Consider the following 21,536-nt stretch of genomic DNA (forward strand, 5'->3'; position numbering starts at 1 on the left):
ACATAATTAAAAGACATCAACAAATTTTGCAGCTTTAGGTACCTAGTAAACATTTTTTGATGGTCATATCTACACATATCTATCGTCGAGGTCGTTGGGTGAGATCACGAGGCATTTCGTTTATTCGTGGCATTCGCATTTGACGGATCGGGACGCGAATAAAGTGCGAATAAATTTGGCCTTATGAGACGCCAAAATGTTTGTTCTACGGCAGATTGAAAATGTTTATTATCGTTAATATCATTTTTATTATTTTTGTGACATAATCGCAAAGGATGTACGCTATGGGCATAAAAGGATAGAAACGACACAAATGCGTCCTAATGAAATATGCCACATGCAATGTAAACATTATATAAATATAAACATGATATGGGCAGGAATATTCACAAAAAATATTATTCTTTATTATTATTATGCCATCGCAGATGTATTTGTGGATTGCCGTGTGAGCTTCAGCACATTATTAACCAGATAAAATTTTGCAAGTTTCTGTCGACTAAAGGTAGATAGAGGGAAGTACGGACGTCTATATATGAACTAATAGTCTCATCGTTACACATGTGTATTTAAAATGTATGAAAATTGTACGTCGCTAACTATTAGATGATAGTTCATGAATTTTTTTCCAATAGATGTATTTACAGTCGCCTAATTTTGTTACTACTAATCCAAGCAAGCCTAAAGAATAATATATGTTATCGAGCCTATTAGGCTTATACTAGAGAACATTTTAAAGGTGATAGTCAATAGATAATAATAAAAACATATAAGAAAGTTGAATTCGTTCGTGACCGAATCTTTTATTTACATCCAAGAAAAGAAGTAAAAGAACATAATTTTCATGCTCTATAATATAAAGTGGACGCTACTTGTTTTTTCTACTTTCAAAATGAAAGTTTTTGTCCAACAGCCAATTTTGAAAAACAGAGTTGTTTTCAGCTTACGTGGTGCTGTGTGTGCTTCGATCGATTTGAACCATTTTCAATACCAACCCGCGTGCGAGAACTTCCCATCTTTCTGCCAAATTTAAATAACCAGGAGAATGTTTGTAACAGACATTGCACAGAATGACAGACGGACAGACGGCCATCGGTTTAAGATTTGGTGTTGATCAAGAAAATATATAGTCTTTGCAGGATCCTTGATGACTCCTTCTGCGCGTTGCAAACGATTTGACAAAATGAATCTTTATACTTCGGTGATGAATATAAAAATACCCTCGAACTCTGTGGTCGACCAATTCTCAATGAAGTCGATACAATTTTTCAAATTATGATACAAAAATTGGCGCATTTAGTCTTATGACAGTGCTGCAAAACTAGGTCTTGACTAAAAACCAAGTTTAAGGCATGCGCTTAAGGCGCAACATTTTTGGAAATTAATATTAAATTTAGAATTTGGGAATAACTGCTGGGGCGAAAAGAATTCACTTTATTTATGGGATTCATAACCACACCATACACTGTTTGAAGACTGTGTAACAGCTGAGTGTACGGGGCGGGAAAGTTTCGATGCATTCATCGACTGGACGTTGCCACTGTTAATTATCTCTTATTTCGCTTTCCGCAGCGGTCTCACGCTGACTTTAAAAGACACTTTTGAGAATCATTTGGGGTTCATTTTTTTTTTGTGTTCAAAACTTTCACAAGTTCTACGTTGATGACATAACAAAATTTACCAAAAAGAATGTCAGTCAAGCTGGGACATATTTAATTTAAAATTTAAGAAAAACTCTAAAATTGTATAAAAAAATTCTCGAAGCTATGCAATCACTTGATACGATTACAAAAGAGAAAGGCAAAAAGCTGCTACAGATATTTTTGCCATTTCATTTCTCTCGCTGATGGACGATGCCATGGTAAGAAGTAAGTAAATTTTTTCTTTTGATATTTTCACGTTTTCATTAGAATTTTTTATAAAAGCAGAAGGGACAACAATTTTACGAATTTTCTTAAGCTCGCTCTGTTAAGCAAACGAGCATTTCTTTCATAGAAATGAAATCATTGAATAGTAAACAAAATATGTAATCAACGTAAACTATATATAGCTAAAATTATATATATATTTTTTTTCTTTTTACTTGATGAAATAAATTCTCTTCTTGATGTCAAAGAGAAAAGAAAGGCAAGGTAAAAATATTGTAGGTGAAACAGGGAACACTTAATGATTTTATGATTTATCGATTATGGTGGAACTTTGTTATTTCAAAAGGTTTGCTTACAAAAAAGTTAAGAAAATTATGTTAAAAAATTATTTTATTACAATTATTCAATTATTTATTCACTTTCACTAATTGGCTTAAAGTTGTTATTGATTAAAAAATGAAATCCGAAATAGGTGGAGCATTTTGGTAATAAGCAAAACATGTAAAGATATCCGCAGCATCTAATTGCAAAAGCTTGACAATGAAGCAATTAAGCGTCTCCTTAGAAATCTGCTTTTTGCATTGCCTGGAAATTATCATCATTATTTTCCTTAATCGCCGACGGGGTCTGTTCTCAAGGGGTTGCTTGTGTTCGGTGAAACCAGAAGGGAGTGTTCTTTTATGAGCTTTTGAAGCTTATAGGTTCATCCCCTGCTTAAAAAGTTGTGTAATATCAAATAGACAACCCGGACCGACTTTTTGAAATAACATCTACTCATGGGTTCATTCATATATAGTCCCTCAACTCGCTCAATCAGGAAAGCTAGCCCCTACAGCTTACCCACAAAGTACCGATCCTTCTGATAACTACTTGTTCGTATCGATGGGATCCTTTATTTCGTACGAAGTCGTCGGAGTTGGGAAAAATTAACTGCGCAGTAAAAAAAAAAAAAAGCAATTAATTGTGGAATGGGCTCTAAGCTAATCTTTCGTTTTTACCATAAGATACTATTTCGAAAACTTCGATATTAGATATTATCACTTTATTTTGGAAAACCTTTTATGCATTAAATATTCACAAGACGCAACAGTTTCTCTTTTCGGTGCTCTCAGTGATGAAGGAATAAAATTGCAACGAGAACAACAGAAAGTTTTTTATTAATGAAAAAGTTTTACTATAGCAACATAAACCTAAATAAGCTAAATAAAAGTGACAACCCGAAAGCAAAAACAAAAACAACAAAATGACCATATACTATAAAAAAGTTTTACTTTATCTAAAACCTTCAAATCTACAGTGTTTTATTAATAATTGCGATAATTTTCACAATTATGCGAAACTGACCCGTAAATTAATTTGCATAAAAAAAAAGAAGTTTGACAAAACTTAACACAAATATTCCAACAAAAAATGAAAAAGTCCCTACAAACCGTAAGAGAAGACATCGACCGGTGAAGGCGTCTCTAAGTAAATGTTCGCAAGGAATACTTAGCAAATGGAAACACGATTGAGGTACTATTATAATAGATGGCTTCTTGACGCATCAGCAAATATATGTCTATCCGAAGAAAGACAAGTAAAGAAAAGAAAGATATTTGCAATGCCTTTGGTGGTTGCGGTAATTAAATCGATGCTGGCCAATAAAATTGACTTTTTTTATAGGTTACATACTCGAAAGTTTGTGAAATTGAAAAATTCGTAGATAACAGCAATTTTACCACATATGACGGGAATATTTAGTGATGTTGGATACACTACGAGTTGACAATAACTTAAAAAAAAAAGCAAAATCGATTGGTCAAAAGAAATATTCAAAAATCGTAGTCAAAGTTCATAATGCCGCGGCAATGCAGAACCGCAAATACGTGCACACAGAACCACAGAACGACATAGAATCTTTGTTGTGTTATGGTTCTCAGCTAGCACAAGAATATTTTCTTTTTATACTCTAGTAATGGAAATCAAATTAAAACAATGCTATAAAAATAGTTTCTTCATTTATAGAGCAATCATAAGTAAACAGAGGGAATTAGGAGTAATACACGATTTGATATAAATCATGTAAGTATCCTTCACGTGTACTTTGTATAAAAATTTCTTGTGACTGTTACTATTCGAAAAATACTGTACGTACTAAGTGCTTAAATTAAGAAAAAAAAAAAAGCAACAGGATCATAATAGCTGTAATAAAACACCTACAGGTTTATAATTTATATCTGCAGAAATGCTAAAAAATCCTTTATGAGCAAAAAGATTTACCAACTTTTTCGATAATAATAAAGAAGAACTTTAGGTCAGATTGGGCCAACTCTTGCACGCCAAAACTATAACCACACAAGAGTATCGTAAAAAAAGATTAACAAAACCTAAAACAACACAAAAACAAAAAGAAAAAAGAACAAATTTTTATGGTTTAGTGCAAAAAAAAAGATAATTTTTAATATAAAATCAAAAGATTGAAAAGACATCACACACCTAATGAATCTTCTCAGTTTATAGTTACAGCGCATAGCACATCACTGAATAAGTTCGTAGAATGACAGATAATAGACTAGGGATAACTATTGGAGAACCCATATGACTTTTATATTGTACCAGCCTTCAAATGTTTCACGACATTCCAATCATTAGTTCATAGGTAACATTTATTTTAGTGACGCTACACACGATAATCAGGTTTTTAATTTATATTTTAATTTCTAAAATTGTGTTAAGCAATTTTTCCACTTTATATATAATAGTTTGTGTTTCTTTTTTTAATATAAATATCATATCTGTCTTGTTATACTGTTAGCACTGAGGAGAATCGGTTTCTATCATTTACAAAACCTTTTCGTAACAGTTACTTGTTGTAGATTGTGTTGTCGATTGTGTTAGAAGATCGGAATAGCCGCAAAAAGTGTAGATAACCGCTTGCTTATATAACGTTGTCAATAGAATTTTTTCACTCGCGAGCTTTTCTTATGATTTATCTTTTTCTCAATGCCTACGACATCGCATTATTATTCCGTAACGCTAGTTTCATTGTTAATAATTTAATTGGTTTATGGAGGTGCGAAAAAGATTGACCACATATTTATGCAGTTTCCATTTTGCGATAGCATAATATCATAAATAACGTTAGGTCTTCTGACATTTTAATAAATGATCATTTGATTGACTGGAAAATTTTCTATACCCATGTAGGAAATAAGTTATATAACACTGCTCTCTTACTCTATGTTTACATCTAAATTTTTTTTTTTTTTTGATCATTAATCAAATTTGTACATCGCTTTACTAGCACGTCACTAACAACAACCGGTTATATTTTCATTAATTGGCGAAAAAGAATATGCCTAAAAAGTAATTTTCAGGAGCTCTTAAGGTTTGTATTATGTAAATTCTCTTTTCTACTTCAAACTTTGTTAATGTTAAGTAAAAATAAATATAATATTTGTTATACTCAAGTGATGTTTATGTTCCTTATTCGTTTAGCACGGTTGGATAGAAAAAAAAAAAAAGCAAAGAAAGGGAAAGACCATGTGTTATGTCTTTACCAGTTGAGCACTTATCCCTTTAACTATCAAAGTAAACTCTATCGCACTAGTACCTAAAGCCGCGAAACCGATTTTTCGCCCCTTCGGCTACTCTTGCAGATACTCTTATAACATAATTTAAACTCCTATATAAGTCTTCCCATCTTGTTATGCAGGTATTGCATTATTAGAAATTTTAAGTACCGTTATGCTGTTAATCGATTTTAAATTAAAAGATAAATTATAATGTTTCATACCATCGATGTAATCGATAAGTTGCTTAGTGTTTTCGTATCGATATCTTTTGTAAATAAATATCTGATACAGTAAAATAATTGAAATTTCAATTTGTAAGATTTTTAGAGAAGTTGGATTAAATTGTTTTTCTGAATTTTGCTAATAATTGAAAAATTTACGAAATTAAGAAGACCAATAGTTGGCCGGACAAGAATAGTCTAATTAAATATATTTGTATAGATTGTTAAAAATGCATGTATTTTAGAAATAACGTAGGCCAGCACTCTCTCCATGTAGAGACTTTTGATTGCATAATAAGTTCACCTATTCTGCTCGGCTTCAATGCGCCAAGTCCTCATTCCCCTTTATCTTCCCGAGTTTATCGGGAAACGCAACATCTATTGTTCAGATCAAAAATGAATCTTCATTCCTCTTCTTCATTCTTTATTTCATTTCTCTTATTTTTAGTTTAATTATTTTCTACTTGTCCATGAATAAAATTACATAATGCTGTCGTCAGCATAGCTGAGAGTGGGGGCGCTTAGCCTCAAATTGCATTCTTTACATTTGCTGACAAATTGGCTTATTATTGAGAAATGCCTTTCGAATGGCTTTGAAGTGTTTCATATTATGTTGTTTTTTATTTTTTTATTAAATTTTATTTACTATTTCGGTGTGTGACATACTTCCAGTGGACGCACATCTGCAACGAGGTGCAGTCACACTACAATACATATACACATATATTTATATATTTGCAATGGACCTGCTTTCCACATTCCGCTAGTCTTCGGATGGGGGAGGGCTTTGACAATACGACTTTACAAGATGCCCGAAAACTATTGAAAGAAGAAAAAATTGATAAAAAAAATACACTAGGGTAAGATAACAGAATAGAACACAACTCATGGAATTATTTTGTAAGTGAAAATCAAGGAAGAAGTCAAGCAGTTTACCCTTCCAATGGGAAAAGATAGCTTAGGTTAAGCGTAAGCACACACAACATCTACAGCAGGAGTTCAGAAATGCTTGACATCACATAATGAAATTTATAAGGAGCTTTTAACTAAAAGCAATTAATTTAATATTTTTTTTTGCAAAATGAAGCTATGGACAATACGAAGAAATATTTAGAAGCTGAGAATATCATCTTGCACATACAACATTAAATTAATGGTGGTAGGTGATGAGCAAAAAAAAACATTGTTTAACCCTTTCCAGATCCATTTCTTACATTAACTCCGTTTTCAACATAGAGTCGCAATTAGATTATTCGAAATTATCAAGGATCTAGTGATGGTTACACAAAATAAATTAAGGGGGAAAACGATTAATTCATATGAAAAATTTGCCCCAATTATGAAAATGTAATATGTTTCCTAATTTTCGGAACCTAAAATTCCCTTCTCATCAATTCTGCCTAGTATGACACGGATTTGCGCAACATTTATTGCGTCCATTTTGTGAAGCTTGACTATTGCGTTATAAAACAGTTGCCTGTTAAATACATGCTTAAGGGATTTCTTACGATTTAGATAGACTGTAATCAAAAGGCATCTCTTACAGGTAAGCAGCTTTTTCGAGAGCTCCTTTGTCGAAACACTCTACGGTGCCAAATGGGTTCGTTCTCTATTTAATGATTATTTCTCCTTTGCAATGGAATGACGATTAGTGGGGCATAAAATTCTTTCTATGCAAAATGTTAACGAACTCTGGTACTTCAAACTTTATATTAATGACTCTGAAAACTAATTTCAGTCGTTATTCAAGCATTTACACAAAGGCAAAAAAAAAGTTTGCTTGTAAGTAAATATAAAAATAAAAGTAAAAAAAAGGGGGAGAAAAAGGATTCTTTTCTTTACTATTTCTCGCAAAATATAAGAATAAACATAATCCATTTTATGATAAATAAATAAATTAATTAAATCTAAATAATAAACTTTACATATTCTTGCATAAAAATCTTTTCGGAACAAATTATTTTATAATTAAATTAAAAATGCATTTACCTTCAGGGGTGAAAAGTTTTTAACACAATCTGAATTAATTCATACTGAACATGCATACAGACGTAAGTCTAAGCCTAACAAGTCACACGTTCGCTTATAAAGGATTAAAAAGAACATCTTTACATATACATATGTATATATATATATATATACATCTATAAATATCTGTTGATGAACTGCCACTACAAAGAAATAGAAAGTTTCATAGGAAACAAAAGAAATATTTTTCATCATTACAACGATTTCATATCTATGTAATTGCGGTTATGTGTGTGCAAGAGTTTCAAGAAAATTCCTGTGAACATGTAAGAAAACTCTGGAGAGTCTAAATAATGAAATTAAATAAAAAATTCATACATCTTTCGGATATTTGAATGAAAAGACATATACGCCTTAGCATACTCGTTACATTCAGTCAATATATACATAACATATTTACGCAGACCTATCAAATTCATACTCATTTTGAGTTTTCATGCAAAAGGGTTCACTATTTAAAAAAAAAAAAAAAAAAAAGAGGAACGGATTTTAAATTTATTATAATAAGCTGGCTGTTCCTTCAAGCGCATGCAAAGCAAGTGATTTTCTCACTTGCCCTATCAAATATTAACATTTAATTTTCTATCTTATTCTTCTCTTGAAAGTCTTCACAGTTTTAATTACTATCAACTACACTAGGTTTGGTCGGATATATGAACATGTCTATATGTCGATAAAAAACATTCTACTGATGCAGAAACTTTATAAACTTTCTCAAATGTATCCTTCTTGGAAAGAAAGTTTTTACGAACCGAATGACAAAATTAGTGTATCTTCATTCCAGCTGGTAACAACAAGATTCGAAAAACTTGAAATTCAATTTCGAGATGTAAAAATTGTTGTTTTGTTCAGTTTACTCTCTTAGCATATATAAGCATAGAGAGACTCCTTTCCACTTCTAATGGAAACTGAAAGAAAGACTATAATAAAGAAATGCTCTTAAACTCTTACCCTCAGCTAAAGGAGAATAAATTTTAATGGAAAATTAATTGTCAATTTGGATATTTTTTGCACCGAAAAAATAAAAAGAAGATCAAAAATTTGATAATATGAGGCAATTAAATACAAATAAAATTATTACATAAAAAAAATAAGTTCTAAGCTTAAAAGTATATGTAAAAATAAATAAATTATTAAATAAATATAAGTAAATAAATATTTAAATAAATTATTTGTATGAGTAAAATATATAATAAATATGTAAAGCAGAATCTCATACCTCACTAATGATGATGGTTTGCATCTTGTTTAGTAAAACACGATTATTGTATAGTCTTCAATCCAATACGTGGTTTTGTCATAAATGTGTGAATGAGTATTTGTAAAAATAAGTGTCTGTTGTAAACGTCATTCCTCGTCCCATATTTATTATAATAAAGGTTTTTCTCTACCAAAATTTTCCGTATGGGGACTGCAACGCAATGAACTTGTTTAATGGTTCCAAGGAATTGCCTACGTTTAAGTAAATAAAAAAAAAAAAAAATTTCGTATAACGCGATTTTGGTACAAATCGAATTAACCCATGTTATACGAGGGACATCCGTATATATTTTTTGAGTTTTATTTCGTTTTCATTCATATACAATGAAGTTCAGTATGCAAGAATAGATGTATAATTGAATAGAGAAATAAATACATATATATGCGAAATGTCCAATTTCTGTAATCTACAGAATTCAAACGCTGCACACGTAGTGGCATTTCATTATAATCCCAAAGAGCCTTTGATTGGGATTAACGTCTATTTCGGGTGACGAAATTTGTTGTGTATTTTTTAGTGCAATCATGTGTTAGAATATGTGACAGCTCGGATATAGAATTATATTATGTATGTATTGTATAATATAACTCATTGAGAAAAATCAATGTAAAACCAAGCTTTGTTACTCCCATTGCAGAGGCATACGCATGCACAATATTAGATGTATAAATAAGTTGGGTCCGTTGAAAATTCAGGTGATGCATGGATGCTATAAATTTCAATTGTTAACAAACTGCCTATCAGTGTATGCTAAAGTCTAAAGAGCAAGCTGAATTTACATTATTGCACATAATTCTGTTCTTAGCTGAAAAAAAAAAAAAACAGGTAAAGCTAAGGTAATGATTAAGTGGGCTTTAGGGTAAAATGCGAGATTTCGCGAAAAAAATTTTGGTTTGGTGAAAAATGAACGTTTGTAAACCTCCACCCAGGAAGCGATCTTTTGTAGTGAAAGCATAACATATTTCGATGAATAGACGTTCATTATGTATCTGCTTTGTTTGACTTTAATTGTGACTTGAATTCTGAACTAACTGAACTGTGGTCAGTGTCTTATATAATAAACTGTTATGCTAGCTTAAGCGAAATAGTAGTTTTAAACTAGGTTATTACTAAAGTTACATTTAATGTGGGTTACAACTAAAGAGGGTTATCTTAATTAGGTTATATAGCTGGACTTACATTATATGGAAATATATGAAAGTGTAAACTTAGCATAAATGATTAATGAGCGGGTAGAATACGATACGATACGATAATGTTACTCTTTAACTTGAGCTGAGAACTTCTGCCGATTGCTGTGTATTCTACAAACGTATCTCCTCCTGCATTAGGGCAGCTTCAGCCCGTTGCCGTTATATTTAGCATTTCAGCGGTTCAAAAAAGTTTAAGATGTGCGTGAATGTGTGTGTGTGTGGGTGTGTGGGTGTGTGTGTGTGTGTGTCAATAACTATTTCGCTTCAAAATCATAAAGTTGTTACTGTATACTTCAAACAATTTTCGAACAAATCGACAGCATTTATAAATACATCTAATATTACATGATTTTAGTTACAATTGTTTAATAATGCTTTTTTATTGATGGCTTATATATTGAAAATAATCTTTAATTGTATGAAAACTGCCCTTAACCAATCACAATATTTTGTCAAACAGATATTATACCAAAATAAACAAGTTATAAAAGTGATATGAAATGAAATCAAAAGTGTGCACATAATTGTGCGTATTTAATTGCGATGAAGTATGTATGTAATTTGCTTAAATAAACGCTCATAGAATTAATAAATTATTTTTAAAAAAGTTGATTTGAAAATTTTGAATAATTGTGTAATTAAATGTCAAAACTTTCCCGTATATATAAAATTAAAGCGCTTATTAATTTTGCGTAAAATTGTTTTGTAAATGAATAAATTTTATAGCAGATTATGTTGATAATGAACGAATATTTGTCAGATATTCATATAGATTTCGTATTATTGGTTATTTATTATAATTACACCGGCACGCGAGTATTGATTTTATCATTTCAGCCAGCGATATAGCTAGGCTTGTCTTGCTTTTATGTGTCTATGGGTGCAAACTAATCAAATTATATAATATATTAGGTGTTTGCGTTTGCTTTGGTCATTGTTTCACTTGAAACAGGCATTGAGAGAGAAAAATTTATATTATATTTATTAAGCAAAGTATTTGTCAGGAGGATGAATAAAACAGACGGACATGCTTAATGATAAAGAATATACATATATATGTATGTCTATGTTTTCTAAAGTATCTAAAACTTCCTTCTAGGCTTTACAAACGTTTTGTCAAAATGAATGTATACTCCTCATCCTTCAGTGATGGATATACAACTAAACATGATTCGTCGTAACAATATCAAGTTTCAACGTTCGGTCGCAATGAGCTTTATGATAACAGAATATAGACACGGACAAGACTCAACATCTTAAGCTTATAATGAGTATTTATATTTTCAACGAGAACAGAGTTAAAAACAAAAGAAAACGACAGGGAGAAGTGGTAAATCCAGCACATCACTCTAAAAGATTATGTCGTCTCATGTTAAAAAAACGAAAAATAGTTTTCCTACATTTATATTACAAAAAGGAAAGCATTCAGTTATGTAACGTCTTACACAGCTTTCAGTGCAAGGGTATACCAAATTTTGTTACGGATCTATGGAAGGACATGAGAAAGATCCACCTCTGTTTCTAGAGGTCGCTTCAGAAACACTTTCTGAAGTAATGTAACTTTTTCATCCGCCTGTCTGCCTCCTTTTCTTCTGTTCAACTTAATGGCCACAATTTTGCAGACATATATAGATACGAAAGTTGGTACATGGACCTGTTTTGGCCCAAGAATAAACGCTTTTGGAAATGATTTGGGTCAGTTTGCTTTTTCGACCACTTCTCATACAACACTCCCTTTTGAAAAGTCGTCAATTAAATAATTGCAGGCTGAAGTAGTGCATTAAATGGTGGGTCGCTGGTGGGGCTAATTACAACATTTTTATTTGTTACGTATGAAAATACAAAGTAACCACAAAGTACTTAAGTAACAGCATTTCCCTAAAAATTGTTTTTTTTTTTTTTAATTTGTCTTATCATTCCGGGGACGTCCCTTGCACGGTGGTGGCCAGAAGCAACTGTGGAGAAAGAAAAACACGTAGAGAATGGCCATCCAGTCGGTCAATGTACAATCGGTGAAAGTATGGCATATGCCCGATTTGTGAATCTGCTAACAGCGATTTGAAAATATGACTCAAAATCTTAGGATCCTTAAGTTTTTCGTAAAGAGTTGCTATGTCATCTTTTTCGAAGTCAAAATAAAAAAATTCTGTTCACTCTTTTGTTGTCTGATGGCAAGGTGAAAAGTAAGATGATGCATTGTAGTATTATCATATGCATCTTCTTTCTATTTTTGTCAATAACGGAGAGATGCTTTTCAAATATTCCTATTATCAGTTCATGTCATGTATTCATTGCTATTGCCAGCGATTAATTTGTACGCAGCACGAAACAAAGTTTTCATAAAAACTAAAGTGCGACACAAAACATGCAAAATTAATTAAATAAAGTTTTCGTAATTTGATTGGATTTTAATGCTTTCTCCTTTTAAAAAAACATACTGCTTATAGCAGACACTCATGCAAAAGTTAAATTGATTTTCATTGTAAATTTTCTCAAAGCATTAAGTCTTTGTATTTCATGCGAGAGAATTATCAATTGTTCCCAAGTCAAAAGAAAAAAAATTAACTTTATTTATTTTTTTGTTAATTACAACTTTGGAAGTGCTTGTTGCAAGACTTTCTTGACATTAAATTTAATCTTAAGTATAAAAATTTGTAAAGACAAAATAATTTATTATTAGCTTTTGTGCTCCCTTTTCTTCAACGCACTAAAAATATTGCATTTTTTTTCTTTTTTTCAATAATTAGTTTTAGTACGTCATCACAAATGACAGATGCTTTATATATATATATATATATATATATATATATATATATATATATATGCTTGTATATATATAGCAAAATTTGTATCCCTAAACAAAATCCACATATAACAGCGGCCTGTTTATGACTTTCAGTGTCGAATACGCACTCGACCCAACCATCTTTCTTGACAGCGCTGTTTTTTGGGTTATGAATGAAATATATATCGAGTCGAATGAAGTTTCTTAGTGGACATAAAAACAACATTATATTTGTAATGTCATTAACACATGCAAATAAATAAATGCAAAGAAGAAGAACAAGGAGAAAGTAGAAATTGAATAAGTAAAACAAGGATCCACATACGTTATTTTTTCTTTCATATGTATATTTTTTTATTTATATTTTTATAATCCTTCAAATCTTCTTTTCATATTTCCTAAACACTTCAATTAATTTCGTTTTCATAATAACTACTTATCTTATGGCATCGGAAGTTTGAAGAATCGAAAATAATTGTTTGCTCTTCCTAACATATCAGACTTTCCGAAAATAGATAGCCTTTATATGTACTTGATGATTAGTGTGCAGCAATTTTATCATTATCGAAATTACATTCAAAAAAAATCGTAAACTTCCTGCTAGTCGTGTCGACACGATAGCCATAAATCGATCCCAATAGATATAATCTAGTATATCAGTGCAGAAATTTATTTATATTATTTGCCAATAAGAAAATTATATTCGACTGTGACCCGAATTTTTTATATTCTCCATCAACATTCACTTTTAATTGGATCGGCGGAGTAGATTTTTCCATTTTTATACAGGTACTTTCCATTTTGTACAGGTAGCATTCATGGAAGATTCGCGGAAGTTTTAATAGTCGTCTCTGTTGTAGTTTATGGCTAAGTAGCAAAAACGCGAACGGTGTTCGTTCCTGGCATGTGTTACACCGCGGGCATGATCTTTGACTGATCTCTGTGCAGGAACTACTAATATGTCTGCCAATATTTCAAGTTTGGAAACCGAGACAATGTTTACCTAATATAAACAGACAGATGGACAGACGGACATATATAAAACGATTTAGAATTCGATACAATGTTTTCTACACTTTTATAATTAGAAATAGATATGATTTGTCATAAATGTAAAGCCTATAGATACATATGTAAATTCTTCGTTAGCCAATCTTCAACTATTGTCAGGTTCCTAAGCTTAATTAAAGCTACAGAACTGTTCTCGCGAACAAAGTAAAAGCATCAGAAAACTAAATATAAGAAGAAATTGAAATTTTTTATATACCAATAAAAAAACATGAGGAAAAAATTGATATTATTATGTAATATTTACAAGTAAATGCTTTTAGTACATATAAGCAAGCTAGATAATCTGAATGCATCTGTGGCATGCTATGTTTACGAATTCGGCAACTTACTATCAAACGATGCACTTAATAGCGAAGTTTTCCATGCGCAATAAAGGGAATATTTTCTTAACGTAAATTGTATGCAATTGTCATAGAACAAAACCGTTTAGTTGCCAAACAATTTGCTATAAACTATACGCAAGGGTATTAGTGGTTGTTTCATATAAATGAAATTGAATTAAAAATAAAAAATAAAATAAAAAATTTTTATATTAATATATGCGCAGCAGCACTTTTGTTGTCGCATGAATCGGAATTGAAACAGTTCGAAAGAAATAACGGCAAGAGCTTTTTATTAAAAATACCGTTCGCAGTTTCGTATAATAAATAAAAAATACAGTAATATATAGTAAGTCTTCGGAGAGAAAGAATTGGTACGCAATTTGTTTGTTTGTCTCTAATGAAGTTTCACTACTTTGCCTTTAAGTAGTTTAAATAAAACCTGCAAACTATTTGCGAAAATTTCAAAAACAATTTTTTTTCTAAACTCGTAGGCTAGGAAGAGCACAGTAGATCCGCTCATGATTGAACTGCTACCAGATCCATATTTTTGTCTAGAAGATACGCGTTTAATATATGAAAATGATAAGAAATATTTTATACGGAGTGATGCTACCCGCCGACTACACAGTCTTTCCGCCTATCTGACTACGGCTGATGCTACACCAAAGACTCTTTTATTACTTTGTAAAAAATGATCTTGTGTTGCCTTTTTTTAATAATTTGCTTCCTTTTTCGCAGTTTTCCAGTTTCTTATTTACACAGCTGATACTTAATCTCTTCTCTATAAATTTGTACGCTTGGAGTGATCGCATCTGTCAATGAGTCTACGATCTGAATACGAAACAAATTTTCTTCTTTCTTATTCATCAGAATACTTTTCTTTATGAGTGATACATTTTACCCAACTCTCCTCTACCTTTCCGATTCCTTTCTGCTTTCAAGATAGACCTTTCTTCCGGTAGTCACTTCTCAATTGAAGCCAAATATCTTGATTCCCTCGAACACCTTTTTGAACTCTGAAAAATGTTAGTAGCAGCCGGATCTGGAAAATACCGTGGGTGGGTATACAATTCCAAGCATAATTCATTTAGGCTTTTCCATCGAGTTGCGATACGTAGCATAGTTTTGATGAAACTGTATTTTTTGCATTTGCTTGTGACATTCTTTTTTCATTTCGACACTCGGTCGATCCATTAATGGGATGTAACATTCGCTATTGATCATTTGCCCCATTTCACGATAATCGATGAACAAAATACTTTGTGCATCCTTAAACACGGAGGCCGTAACCGTCCAAAATAACCTGCCAGCCGACTTTTGAGTTTTTGGGCGCTTTGGGCGACTTTCACCGGTTGCTGTCAACTCAGCTCAGAATCCTTTCGATTCAGGTGTGTAGTAGTAATCCCACGTTTCACTCATTATCACGGCGCAAGAACACCTTTTTAGCTCTTTTGCACGGTTCCAAACGGCGCTCTGCATCATCGCATCGATGCGTTGCTGTCTTTGGTCCAGTGTGAACAAATGTCGCTCCCACTTCAAACGGAGCTTTCTCATGGGCAAATGCTCATGCAAAATAGCAAACGCACTGCCCTCCGACATCTTTAAGGTGTCATCTATTTGATGCCACTTCCATATTCACTCTACCAAAACGATTTCGTTCACTTTTTTTATCTTTGCTAAAACAACTGCCAATCCTGGGTGGCCACAGCATGCAGCATAATCGGAGCTTCGGAGCTTATAAGGCCGTCGATTTCCTTGGTACAGAACCTCCAATTATCAAGACACTGTTTGGCTTCAAATCTAGTATTTCTCCTCACAAAAAAAAAAAACACTACTTAATCCGGGGAGAAAATTCTTTTTTATCCATTTTGGTTTGCAAATTGCAAAACTGGGATACTATTCAGAAATCATAACAGCCTATGAACCTATGTTTGGCAAATATATCTTAGGCCGAAAATTTATCAAGAGATGTGCTTTCCTATATTCTTTTTCCAATAATTTTCTATTTAAGTTTGTAGTATTTATACCGCCTTCTTATCACAATGATAGCTTACCCATAACTTGCAAATTTCGTCTCGTTCATTTTAATGCGATTTGTAAAAATACATGTTTCTTTTTTTTACGGTTCCTGCTCGCAAATATGCCAATCTTGAAATTTATTTTCATAGTTCACTCGCTATAAAAATATGTATGTATGGAAAGAGATAAAACGAACATCGAATTCATATCAAAAACATGCCAATTTAGTTAGTCGGTAATTGTAAACTAGTTTTTTGCTTAACATATAGAGAGAAAAAAATCACTACAAAATAAATTCAGACAAAGGGGAAAATTCATGGAGAATCAATTCAGACAAATTGTTAACTTACGTATTAGTTGAAGCTTAAAGTGCACAAATGATGTGACAAAATTAATATACCATTTCGATAGGGATTTTAAAAACTGCACAAGTGCCTTTTATTGCAATTAATATTTGCTTTGCCTTCAGATTAGAATATCGCTAGCAGTGTAGTGCTCTTGTATTGTGTTATCATTCGATAACATTTATTGTTGAAAATTGCTTTGTATTCTATACATAGTGCATTTCGTTTGCTATAAATATCGGTTAATATGCAAAAAAAAAAAAAAAATAGAAAAATAAAAAAAATAAAAACAAAAAAATCGGTGTATCGCGTGAATCCTGCTATCGATAATTGTTATGACCGTTATTTGCCATTTTATTGCATTTCTGAGCAGAGGAAGCGAAGTCACGACTTGTGGTCACAAATTGACCATAAATTTGGTGCACCATAAATATTTAAATATTCCGTTCAATAAAGAAAACGCAATAATTTTATTTTGTTTGCACTACCAGTAGATGTTACATATATGTATATATATATATATAAATATGATATTTGATTGTTTTATGTTGTAAGCGTTATTTAAGCAGGCATACAAATGAGATCAAATCAATTTCGTGTAGTGATGGGAAGTATATTAACGGACGTTTAACTAATTTGAAGTCGTATGCTTAGCGGTGTCAGTGCCTGTTCGCTTTCAGTTATGAAAAAGTGAATTTAAGCGCTATGAACTTTAACATATCGAATCTAGTTCTTGGGTAGATGCAAGAGTGCTATGCCCATTAAGCGCAATACCCAACGCTTTTAGCAGGAAGACGATCCTACCTGCTTGGTGGGACGGAAAGGGTGTGGTCTCTTATTAACTTCTAAAGTCTGATGAAGCGGTTTATACTAAACTTTACCAACAGTTTTTGATCGACTTGAATTGTTCACTGTTCAAAGAAAAAAAAAAAAACAAGAAGCGAAATATGAAAAGAGGCAACACAATGTCATGTTTTTATACAACACCTATCCATCTATCCGTACAGTAGTATGGAAGTAGTTAACACGGAAGCCCTCGCTGGTCTGATCTTCTCACCAAACTCGATTACCACTTGTTCGCATAGATAGATAAGATACGCAATTACTGAACAGCATTTCACTTCTTATGAAAATGTACGAAAATGTTTCGATGATTGGTTGATGTATCCCAAAAGAACAACAGGTTTTTTGACGTGCATTCAAAACGGTCCACATTTCGAGCAAAATTGTTTTTATCATTTTTATATATCAGAGCCATGCTTTCTATATAAAAATTCCTATTTTTTTATTTATGCATAGTTGATGGAGTACGTGGAGTAAGAACTGTCAAATGTAGCCTCCGACACAAATATATCTTGAAGAAGAGTAGTCGGGGATAGTATGGCTGGTCCAGAGGCAAGGCTAATTATGTCCCATTGAGTAAACCTAAAGGCTTTATAGACTAAATTTAAGCTGCACGGAGGTCAGGAGGGCATTTGCTATCTATCTTTACGTAGAGAAAGTTCTTAGGAATGAAATCTTGTAGATTTGGTAGCGAATCCTAAATGCTTGGTACGGACCTTCGGGGAGTATCAGGGTGACTATGGTTTTCATCATTCCTAAAGCGAATAATTGGAAGTAATAATAGGCCTCAGCATTCCCCAAAGTGGGATAATTGGGCCATACACAATAAATAAGTCTGCTGCAGTTGAGGCTCATAGTTTATAGGGATTGTCCAACTATCTAGAAGACGTCGGTTACGTAGGATTAACTCGCATGCCATCGGGCGTCGTGAGGTGAGGTTTTTACGATAGGTACGATACGACGAGATAAAAGAACATACATACTCTGGCATGTTCATAGTTAATATAATATATATATATATATATATGCAGATTTTGGCTTTGAAAGAAATTTTGATTTGAGAAGATTCGGTTTAAGTTTATTTTCCGTTTCTTGTTTTCTTTTTTGATATATTTTTATTATCAACCGAGTTGCAGGTGTGTGCATTTATTTGCATTTCAATACCACATTCATATAGAATATACAGAAGGGAAAATCATTTGTATGCGAGAGTGTGTGTGTATGTAAACAACAAATAAAAACGATTTTACGAAACCGCAATGAAATTCCACCTGGTCTCATATATATATATAATATATAAAATCTGTTCAATATATTATTTCTCTTTCGCATTACAAAAACACTGACATCAAAATTATTAATGAAAATTACCCTATGAAAATGGTGGAACAATGATGTTTGCTGCGCTTTCAATGAGAAACATTAAAAATTTCAACACTCGCTTGAGATATTCAACATATCATTAACGCGTAAAAAGTGCAGAAGTAATATAATATGTATATAACTCAGAATATATTTTTAATACTTATGCGACTCTACTACTGCAGATGTATGTAAATTTAATTTTAATGAAAATTCATTTGTGAATGCATTTTTGCGGAATGCACTGGAAAACATGCATAACAGAAATCTATATATATATTTATATATATATATGTTTATATATATATATGTGTGTTCAGGTGCTTGCACATTATTTTAATTATGTTGATTGAACTTAATGTATATTTTTAATCTGGTACGATATTGATGCAATTAATGAAATGTTTGTATCTTTATAGTGTAAATGCGTAAAATTTTATTTATATAACGATTTTTCTGTAACAACATTAAAGAACTATTTTTAATCATAATAAAAACATAAAAATACGGTATTGTTTGATAACAAAACCATCTCAATCTCATACATGGAGTATATAGAATATTTTGTTCAACATAGGCCTGACATTGACATATGTAGTTATATAAACACATATATTGGTTTTTTTTTTTTCTGTAAAGTAAATAATGCAAAAATGTTTATAATGAGATCTAGATCAAAATATTATATATTCCGTAAACATTGTAGGCATATTGATTGTAATCGAATCATTACATTACCTTAGACCATTGATAATAGTTAAGTTATTAAAAGAGAAAATTTACCGACAAAGAGGAAGCGTGTGTTCTTTGTAATTGGTTCGACGGAAAAACATTTTGAATATTTTGTCAAAACTTTGGCAATATACTTGTACATAAATATATATTTCTCTTTCCAGTCCTATATATAACAAGTAAGAAAGTTATATTCGAGTGCGACCCGAATCTCACATACCCAATACTATGCTTTTCCCATACTACTCTCCAAGTTCTTTTATTTGATACCCATATCGCTAATATTATTGAAAAAAAAATTACTCCACCAGAGTTAATCCATTCTTAGGCAGATAATATATCTTCATTTGAGGAGTGTACAAAATAAGGAGTAAACATACGGTCTTATTCGCCTTATGGTAAATAAACATGAAACGTCGAAAAAGTGAAAAAAATAAAATCTAATTACATGTAACATTGTGTGGGCATGGTCGATTGTTTCGATTTTTGGACGTAAAGAGTAGAGTGCTTCCTAAAGTAATTGTAGAAAATTTCAGTCCCCTGATTTAATTAGGTTTTGAGTAAGGAGGAAATATCCAACAGTTTTTGCTAAAAAAAATTGAGTTGAGTTTAGTTTACGCTCCACTGCGCGCTTCTACTCCGATCAACTTGGCCCATTTTCATTACCAACCTGCGTGCAGAAATTTCCAAAGTGTCTACCAAAGTTGACGTCGATATTTCCAGCAGCCATCAGATGCCGATAACACACACCACACAGACACACAAACGGACAGACATAGCTACATCAACTCAGAATTCACACTTTATAGGATCTCTAGCGCTTCCTTTTGGGTGTTACATACATTATGGTCGGAAGTCATGGATTGAATGCCATTTTCTTGAAGTTTCTTTTTTATCATGTGAAGATTTGAAAATGGCTTTGAGTCGGGAACTGAAATCGAACCATTTGTCCCGCGCTCTGAAACTTGATGGACACACCCGTCATCCATCTTAAACTATTTTTACGGCATTGCATTTCAATGAATAGGGTAATGAGGAAGTACATCATTCATTACTATTTCGTTTTGGTCATAACCTACATTTCAATCAATTCTCGATTAAAAAAAATTTGCTTTCTTTTTTTTTTCTAAGCTATCAATAAACGAACATTTAACAATTCCTATTAAAGCCATCTATGCGTATTGAGTGACAAATCCTCTTGAAAATAAATGCAACGGAAATAATAGGATATAACAAAAAGTTTTAAAAATAAATATAAAAATCAATTTTACTCACAATAAAACGCCGGAAATAGACAAAAAGAAGAAGAAGGGTAAGTAAGCGAGGGCACGAATGTCGTACGAATGCAGGAAATAGGAAAACGTAAAACCAAGCAAATATATTTTAGAAGCGGATAAGGATGCTGACAGGTTGCAGTGGATTGAAAGATTACATATGATTAGGTTGTGGAAAAAGTCGCGAAATATGTTTGCAATTTCAAACGTACAATCATACAAACTTGAATAATGAATGTTCAGCAAGATAAGAGCGAATAAGAAGTCGAGATCGTTGAGGAGCTCATATGTTGGGCAAAAAAATTCTAGTAAACTGAGAGTATTTTGAAAAAATATTGAATTTTCCATAATTAAAGTATTTAGTAAATAACATAAATCTTCGCGATAGAAATAAAATCGCGAATGCGAGCAGAAATGAAATCAACATTTGCGTCTAACAGTATTATTATTAAAAATTTTCTATGTAGCCCGCCTCCTTCATTTTATAGCACATTCGACATGCTATTGTGTATCAAACATAAGCGGAACACGCTTGCGCTACTTAGCCATACTCAACTCTCGTTCCGCTTATTCACTAGGCGCTTGGACGGTCGATCTAATTAAACAGATCAATTCAAAGCAAGTTGTGTTAGCTTAAAAGACTTTCATATCTAAAATC

This window comes from Glossina fuscipes, unplaced genomic scaffold, assembly GCF_014805625.2.
Source record: "Glossina fuscipes isolate IAEA_lab_2018 unplaced genomic scaffold, Yale_Gfus_2 3, whole genome shotgun sequence".
NCBI classification, from domain to species: domain Eukaryota; kingdom Metazoa; phylum Arthropoda; class Insecta; order Diptera; family Glossinidae; genus Glossina; species Glossina fuscipes.